Below are 9,063 nucleotides of genomic sequence, written 5' to 3' on the forward strand. Positions count from 1 at the left end.
GGTAAATTAACAATAAAGTATTAGACACTCGCTAACATGCTAACCCTCAACTAGTGTTAAAACACAGCATCTTTTTTTTTTTTAATGTAGCATCTTTTTTAATTCGTTACATCGAAACTTCTCCTGGCCTCCGTGGCTCAGGTGGCAGCGCACCAGCCTTCACCGCTGGGTTCCATGGTTCAAATCCTGGTCACTCCATCTGAGATTTGTGCTGGACAAAACGGAGGCAGGACGGGTTTTTCTCCAGGTGCTCCAGTTTTCCCTGTCATCTTTAATTCCAGCGACACACTCCAATATTTCATTTCATCTGTCAGTCATTAATCATTGCCCCCACCGGGCGAGTTGGCCATGCGGTTAGAGGCGTGCGGCTGTGAGCTTGCATCCGGGAAATATTGGGTTCGAATCCCACTGTCGGCAGCCCTGAAGATGGTTTTCCATGGTTTCCCATTTTCACACCAGGCAAATGCTGGGGCTGTTCCTTAATTAAGGCCACAGCTGCTTCCTTCCTACTCCTAGGCCTTTCCTATCTCATCATTGCCATAAGACCTATCTGTGTTGGTGCGACGTAAAGCAATTGGCAAAAAAGAAAAATCATTGCCCCAGAGGAGCGCGACAGGCTTTAGCAGCTGGCACAATTCCTATCCTTGCTGCTTGATGGGGGCTTCATTCCATTTCTAACCTGGTTGAATGTCTGGAAACAGGCTGAGGATTGTTTTCAACATCAAAACTTATACAGATATTTACAAAAATGATTTCACCAGAATATACTGCTATAGCTGGTTGTGCTATAAATAAATAAATGATCTTAAACATAACCGTGTTTTAATGTAGGCCTTCCTGTGACTGAATTAATTCATTATAAATTAATAATAATAACGCTGTGTGGTCTCTGAAGAGGCCTGGTGCAGGTCTTTCGAGTTGACGCCGTATAGGAGACCTGCATGTCTGTGAGGATGGGGTCCTACCTTTGATGAATTCTAATGCTGAAGATGGCACACACACCCAGCCCCTGAGCCATTGGAATTAACCAATGAAGATTAAAATTCTTGAACCCGTCCCGACCAGGAATCGAACCCAGGCCCCCTGGGCCAATGGCCAGCACATTAACCATTTAGCTATAGAGTCAGATATTATGAAATACTGTTACCAATCACAATTTTTATCAAGTTGTATTTCACAACACGTTTCAGATCTTATACTCCATTGTCAGGCAATGGGGAAAAAAAATAATTAAAAATCAATTTTTGTAGGGGTTGTAACATTCATATATATAAGGAAAACCTGATTTTATTGGAGAAAAAAAAAAAAAAGAAAAAAAAAAGAGCACTGTTTTGTGGTTGAAAGTGGACAAATAACAAATTAAATTTTATTACAATCATATTTATTAGTGCAAACAAATAATTTTATTCTTTTAAGATTTTCATTACCTTAACTGTCTGTAGACAGGTGTCAAAAAAAAAAAAAAAAAAAAAAAACAAGATGGTGGGGTTGGTTCCTTTTAAGCAATTATTCTCTTGGACATTTTATTACGTGGTCTCCACAGAACAATCTGGAGGCTTTGCATAGTCACAACCAGTAATTAAACTTTATTTTGGAAAAATTGCAAACATAAGGCCTCCAGTCTTAAGTAGTCCCCTAAAATGATTTGGAACATCTTCGTTCTCATGTTGAGCTACAAAGATTTCCAGTTGGGCTGACAATGTGTAGAACTCGTCTGGCACTGGTTGATATGCATAGTGTAGATGATTTGTTGTTTCTTGGAGGTGAAGTCAATATCAACTAATATTCCATACTGTGATCAAATAAACTTTCCATGTATTTGTGCTGTTAATGCTATCAGATTTTGCTTGTTGTGTGACTTGACAGTGGACATTTTTCATTGACAAGAACTTTACAGATATTTCAGGACCAAGTAGACGATGAGGATATTCTGAGTCATGTACACTTGCCTTCTGAATGTTGTAATCATTGCACCTCTTCTTTGTGACGCTTTTCTACTTTGCTATGCAATGTAATTGGGTAGTAGATTCTTGGTATGTCTGAGTGTGTGCTAATGTGACGTTTTAGTGAGGTTGCATATAAGTCTGATACTATTGGTGTGTGTATATAAAATTATAAGAACAATATTTTATTGCTATTTACACAAACTGTATATGTAAAGTACTGTAGGTTATTTAAATAATGTATTGCTTTGTTATACTTTTGCTGTTTTATTGACTTGCTCCCGGTGAACAGTATCACATGCATATCTGTGAACGTGTATCATAAAGCATAATTGTGTGCGTACATAAATTATATCACCAAAATGTTCCACATGTAATCAGTATTTTAAACTAATCTATGCATTACCACTGAGCAGCTGAATGAGTAATTTGTATTCAAAGATAAATTAATTTCATTGTTATTTCTAATGTGTTATGTATTTCACATTCCATAAAGTTAGTATAGCTTAAGTTATAATAGGTTCTAGATAGGTTTAGTTCTGAAAAACACGAATCATGTTGCTTTCAAATCACTGCCACATCTTTTTTTTTTTTTTTTTTGTAGGAGCTTTTATGTTGAAAAATATATCTCACTTAATGAATGCTAGCTAATAAAAGGATCCATGTTTGGAGTGCATTTATTTTGCTTGATTTTATGGGGAAAGTAATCATAAGATTCTTCTAGTTTTAGGTTCATCTATGCCAGGCTGAGTGGCTCAGACAGTTGAGACGCTATCCTTCTGACCCTAACTTGGCAGGTTCGATCCTGGCTCAGTCCGGTGGTATTTGAAGGTGCTCAGATACATCAGCTTCGTGTCGGTAGATTTTCTGGCACGTAAAAGAACTCCTGCGGGACTAAATTGCAGTACCTCGGTGTTTCCAAAAACCGTGAAAGTAGTTAGTGGGACATAAAGCAAATAATATTATTAATTAGATTCATCTGGTTATTTATCATTAGCTGTCGTACTAGTCTTCGAGTCAGCCATGTAGGTGTTTCAGATAAATAAAGAAAAGCAATCTGATTGGCGGCTGGAGTAAAAGTATGAACATGGCAATCTGTCTATAAAAGGACAGTCTCCTTATATGTAAACTATTAACCTAAAAGTGAGAGTGGTATAAGAGTGGAATACGTTGTGGGTATTGCTCAGTAGCTTAAAAATATTGATTCTGTTAGTGGAAGGGATATTTTCCTATTGAAGAGCCTCAGTATAAAAGATGTTTTGGATATTGCTATCTGCTGTATTTATAAGAAAATAATTAGAGAAAGCAACGTACAAAACTACAGTTTCACCCCTTCCCCTTGTTAAAATATCGGCCTCGGTGATATTCCTGTGTAATGTTCTTACTCTTTGGCGAGTATTTGCACTATTTCAGTGTATTAAGTCTCCTCAATTTCATTGATGGCACTTTTGTTTTTAACGTAATTTCATATGCTGGTAGGCCAGATACATAAATGGAATTGAGAAACTCAAGTGGATGACAAACTACATCATCCGCGACTGAGTTAAGACATGTATTTTCATTTTTAACTCCACCATCGTTCATGACTAAATTAACCAACATGTATTTTCATTCGTTGTCCGGAATTTGCACCTTTTTTTCCCATTTATTTCCGCATGCTGTTCATATTTTGGGGGCGAAATACCTCATTCACAAAGCCATGTATTTCGAGCACCATGGATATTGTGAATATCTAGAAAAACACTGTCATCTGAGTCATCCCAAGACTGAGAATGAGGTTCGTCAATGTTGCAGGAAAGGTAATATTATCACCAGAGTTTTATAATGTTAATTTTTAGTTGTTCATCATTGAATTCCTCTTTTCCCTGACCTCCAAGTTGTACAGACATGCTGGCTGTGAGAAAAAGCCCCTCAATCGACAGCCGTAAGTAAGATTTCTTCAGTGAAGCTTGCACGTACTGTGCTCTCATCCCACTGATTACAACTGACACTGACAGTATCTGGCAGAAGTCTCTTGTTTCACCAGCTCCTCCTAGTCAGACAGTCACGCACACATCCACATTCGGCCTGCTTTGGGAGAGACAATGCATTCAACCTTTAGGACTGTTAACTCTACTGTAATAAAAGCATGTTATAAATGGAAGATCAGAATTTACTATTTCTCCTCTCTTTGTTACAAAGGATTCTTTAATAAGATTACCATGAACAATGGTATAACTAAATATTTCCATTATTATTTGTCGTAAAATACATTTTTAAAGCACGTACGGTCGGAAAATTTAATTTTCTTCACCTTTTATTATGTATGATTTATACATACATGCATGCATACATGACAGAAACTTAAAATTATTATTTTCTTTTCTTATTCTAGACATGGCAGACACAAATACAAATTTATAAAAATTCTGACAAATACAGACAAAACAGTATACACAGATGTTTAGTTGCATTTTAAAATTAAGGATTAATTTACCGGGCGAGTTGGCCGTGCGCGTAGAGGCGCGCGGCTGTGAGCTTGCATCCGGGAGATAGTAGGTTCGAATCCCACTATCGGCAGCCCTGAAAATGGTTTTCCGTGGTTTCCCATTTTCACACCAGGCAAATGCTGGGGCTGTACCTTAATTAAGGCCACGGCCGCTTCCTTCCAACTCCTAGTCCTTTCCTATCCAATCGTTGCCATAAGACCTATCTGTGTCAATGCGACATAAAGCCCCTAGGAAAAAAAAGGATTAATTTATTGAACTAAGGTGTAATAATGTTATTGGTTTTATGGCCTGCTACTACTTTTGTGGTATTAGGTGACACCAAGGTGGCAGAAATGTTTTCCCTCTGATTTGTTTAATGTGGTAAATTTACCACGCCGGCCCCGTGGTGTAGGGGTAGCGTGCTTGCCTCTTACCCAGAGGCCCCGGGTTCGATTCCCGGCCAGGTCAGCGATTTTTACCTGGACCTGAGGGCTGGTTCGAGGTCCACTCAGCCTACGTGATTAGAATTGAGGAGCTATCTGATGATGAGATAGCGGCCCCGGTCTAGAAAGTCAAGAATAACTGCTGAGAGGATTCGTCATACTGACCACACAACACCTCGTAATTTGCAGGCCTTTCGGGCTGAGCAGCGGTCGCTTGGTAGGTCAAGGCCCTTCAAGGGCTGTAGTCCCATGGGTTTTGGTTTGGTTTGGTAAATTTACCACATGTTGACATGTTTCAGCACTGTCAAATACCCACGGATTGAACCAAGATCAAACCTACCAACATGGGCTCAGAAAACCACTGCTGTACTGTCTCAGCCACTCGGCCTAGCTTGTTGAACTAAGGAATGACTGAATGCAGTACAATCACCTCATCCTAAGACATCAGACATAATATACACTAAGCACACAGAGTTTTCAACCACAAGGTCCAATGCCTGTAAAGTGAAGCAGCGATAGTGAATGAATGTTACATCATTAGTTTAGTTAATATTTTCCTTCAGTATTTAATTCCCAATGACCTGTCTACAGAATTAAAATTCTTGGACAAGCTGGGAATGGACTGTGAGGCTTCTGAATAAGAGGCAGGGATGCTGTCTGTACACCATGGGGTGGCTATTGCAATGAGGAAAGTGTTATCCTTCATTCATGTTGAAGTTTTAGCTGTAACATTTCAGAAAACAGAGTAGTATTAACTCAGGTGTATCATAGTATTTTCAGCTTAATTGGGAATTAACTCACCGATTTAATTAAATTTAGCGAGAGATATTTACTCTCTCTTTCAGAAATTCAGAATACCATGTTTCAAGTTACTGACTTTTGCCATTTAAAAGGCTGTCACTGAGATATGAAAATAAATATGTCTTTTATTTGTTAGTTGTAATTTTGTTTAAAATACAAGTAAAATTCTTTTGAAATTAAAAAATGTATATATTTATGGGTGTTTTTAAGAACTCATGTGACTTGCCATAAGATATTCTAGTTCAAGTGCCTCTTTCATGCCACAATAAATTATGAGTGCTAATACACTCATGAGCATTTGAATCAGCGATACCTAGCTAGTAGCGTGTAGCATCCCCTTTCGCCTTAATGACGGTGGTGATGCATCATGGTAGGGTCTCTGCAAGACGCTGAAAGCGTTGGGGAGCCATACTGATCCCTGATCGCTGCACAGCCTCCCATAATCCATGAAAATTGATCAGAGCAGGGTCCAGGATAGCCACATTCCTCTGAACAGGAGATGCTCAGCAAAATTGAGATTGGGGGTCTTTGGGGACCAGGCAAGAATCTTAACATGTATGGGTTGCTCATTGAACCAGTCAGCCATAATTCAGGAATGTTGGAGGTACAAGTTGCCCGCAGGGTGCTGGAGGCGAGTAGAAGCATGAACATGATCAGCCATCAGGTTCCTGTAACATTCACCAGCGAGGAACATTGTCAGATGTACCAGGGGTCCCATTTTGTCCCATGTGAACAGTTCCATTCGAGTAAATCGCCATCACTGGATTGAACTCTACCCTGCTGGCAAGAGGCATCCATTGGTTCATGTAGTTGACGATGCACTTGTACCAGGCTACTGGTATGTGCCAAACTGTACCTGGACTCATCTGTCCAGGAAACTTTTTTCCATGCTTTAAGCATCCAATGGCAGTCAGTGTTCCTTTGTCCATGTCAGTCGTCGTGCCTTGTGATAGGTATTGAGTAGAGGTACCCTCGTGGGGCACTTACTTCTGTACCCCGTGGCGAGGAGATGGTTCTGGATGGTACGGCTGTTCACATGTCGCCATTGTCCAGCATTGAAATAACAAGTGATCTGCTGTATTTGTGGCCCATCTATCCGCTATTACGATTGGACCTAGCCAACAGTACACGCCCCCTCCCCCCATCATTAATGCATCGTTTACCACTACAGTTGTCCTAGCAGGGGTAGTTTTGTCTGAATCCACATACTCAGGTACGGTACACTTGATTTGGTGGTTCTTAAGAAGCCCAGTGGGTGCATAATTCAGAGATTAAATGGCCGTACATTTGGCGCCAACAACGTCGCCACAATCAAATTACAACATGTACAAGGTCTGACATCCTCGTCACATGTCACACCCTCTTATTACATTCACCAGCCCAAGCGCAGTGCCATTTCCCCGCTATGGCAGCTATCTCTAATTCAGTTAATCATGAGTGTTTAAAAATGCAAAATAATGAATTAATCTCCTGAGAATATAGAAACATGTAAAGTAACACCACATAGGATAAACACAATGACAGGTCAGTTTGGGATGAGGGAGAAATGGAAAGATGAGACAAGGAACAAACATGAAAACACAAAAGGATAAGTGCAATCTCCACATCTTCAAATAGATGGGCTCTCTCTCTGTCAACCCCATTTCTCCATCCAGTTCCGCTTAGTCCGTGACAAACTCGTATTTGCTTAGGGGTTGCATAAACACTCATTTGAGGGACCATCTTAACAGATATTCTGTCTTGATGTTGGAAGTGTAGGACGAGATAAAGATACTGCTCTGTGAATGTGTTTATCTTGTTACTTTTCATGTTTCTATAAATCTGTATATGACTTGATTTGTCACTTGTTTGTTTCTTTCCATTACTCATTTTCTGAGAAGTTGATCAACATGATTTGTGTTTTTCTCAGAATCACGTATATTGTGTAATGTATTTAGTAATAGTTTGTAATGTTATTTTTGTTTTGTATATGTTATATTTTCTGTATTTAATTATTTACAGATGCAGAGGAATTTTACTCTAGCAAATACTTGTTAAGCTAATAATTTGAGGGTGAAGTATTTTAACCAAACTTTTTATAGTATCTTCTATTAAGGATGACTGTTTTAGTTCTCCCTGTGTAGAGCAGTAGTGAATATTGATATGAAAAAAATTGTTATAAATAAGACAGCAGTTTAATAGCAGGATTTTGTTTATACTCTTTTTGTTCAGAACCAAAGAAGTAGAGATATTAGATTTGCATGCTATGGACACTCAGCTTTGTTTACCATATTGCTTAATGGTGTAGTTTTTTAATATTTGTTGTTTTGTTTTTTTACTTTTATTTCTTTTAAGTATTTTATTGAATGAAAAAAAAACAGCATTATTGCAGTCTCTTGTGACATATCAGGAAAGGGCTATCAGTAGAGTGGGAGTGTCATGCAGCATTATGAAAATCAGTTTTTATTGTCTTCCAACCACTAGGATATTCTTGGAATATCAAGGAATTGGGTGCATTTCTTGATTTAAACTAGTTAAATGTGGATGTCTTATACATGAAGTAAGAAAATGTTTTATTATTTACATGGATCTTTTTGAAGGACTACTTGCTGAAAATGTCAGTTTTCTGTTCAATTGGACTTAGAGAAAATGAGCTTTATATTCTGTTTATTGTGTAGTAATGTTTTTACTCTGCAAGATAATCTCAGTAGCATGAGCATTCTTAATATGAATTATTAATACTGTGATCCAAATCTGAAATCTCAGTAAAAATATTATTTTTAAAACTTGATTTATTGGTTTAATGTTTTTTTAAAAGTGTCTTTTTGAAGTATTGACTTAAACACACTCATTTAGCTCCGTACATACTTTAAACCTTATATTGAAATAAACATTTAAATAAGGTTAACATTTGGTTCACAAGTTTATACTTTGTAGTTTTATTATAATATTGTGCTTATATCTTTCACTTTTTTTTTAGGGTCTTCCTCAGTGCGGTTCTTTACATCAGTATCATATTAAATATTAATTAACAGCATCATACCTTTGCCATTCATAGATTACAAACATTTCATGTGAACTTCATAACAACATTTCAAATTTCAAATCATTAAAAACTAATAAAGAAAAATAGGATATTACAGAATTCATTCATAATTTTCATGTCTCTCCAATATTCTAGTCTAAAAATGTGTCGCACAGTTATTAATCTTTGGTGTCTAAAACTGTAATTTAAAATGTTAAATGCCAAGGAGTGTGGGACACTGAAAATGTCAGCTTTAGACACTGAAGATTTATAAATGTTTTTAAACTAATTAAAAAAAAAATATTAATATTGAAATTATATTATGTAAGTTCATATGAAATGTTTGTAATCTAATAATTTTTATGTGCTGATATTATTTATTAACAATTGATGTTGATATAAAG

Source organism: Anabrus simplex, chromosome 3 (genome assembly GCF_040414725.1).
Source record: "Anabrus simplex isolate iqAnaSimp1 chromosome 3, ASM4041472v1, whole genome shotgun sequence".
In the NCBI taxonomy this organism is placed as follows: Eukaryota; Metazoa; Arthropoda; class Insecta; order Orthoptera; family Tettigoniidae; genus Anabrus; species Anabrus simplex.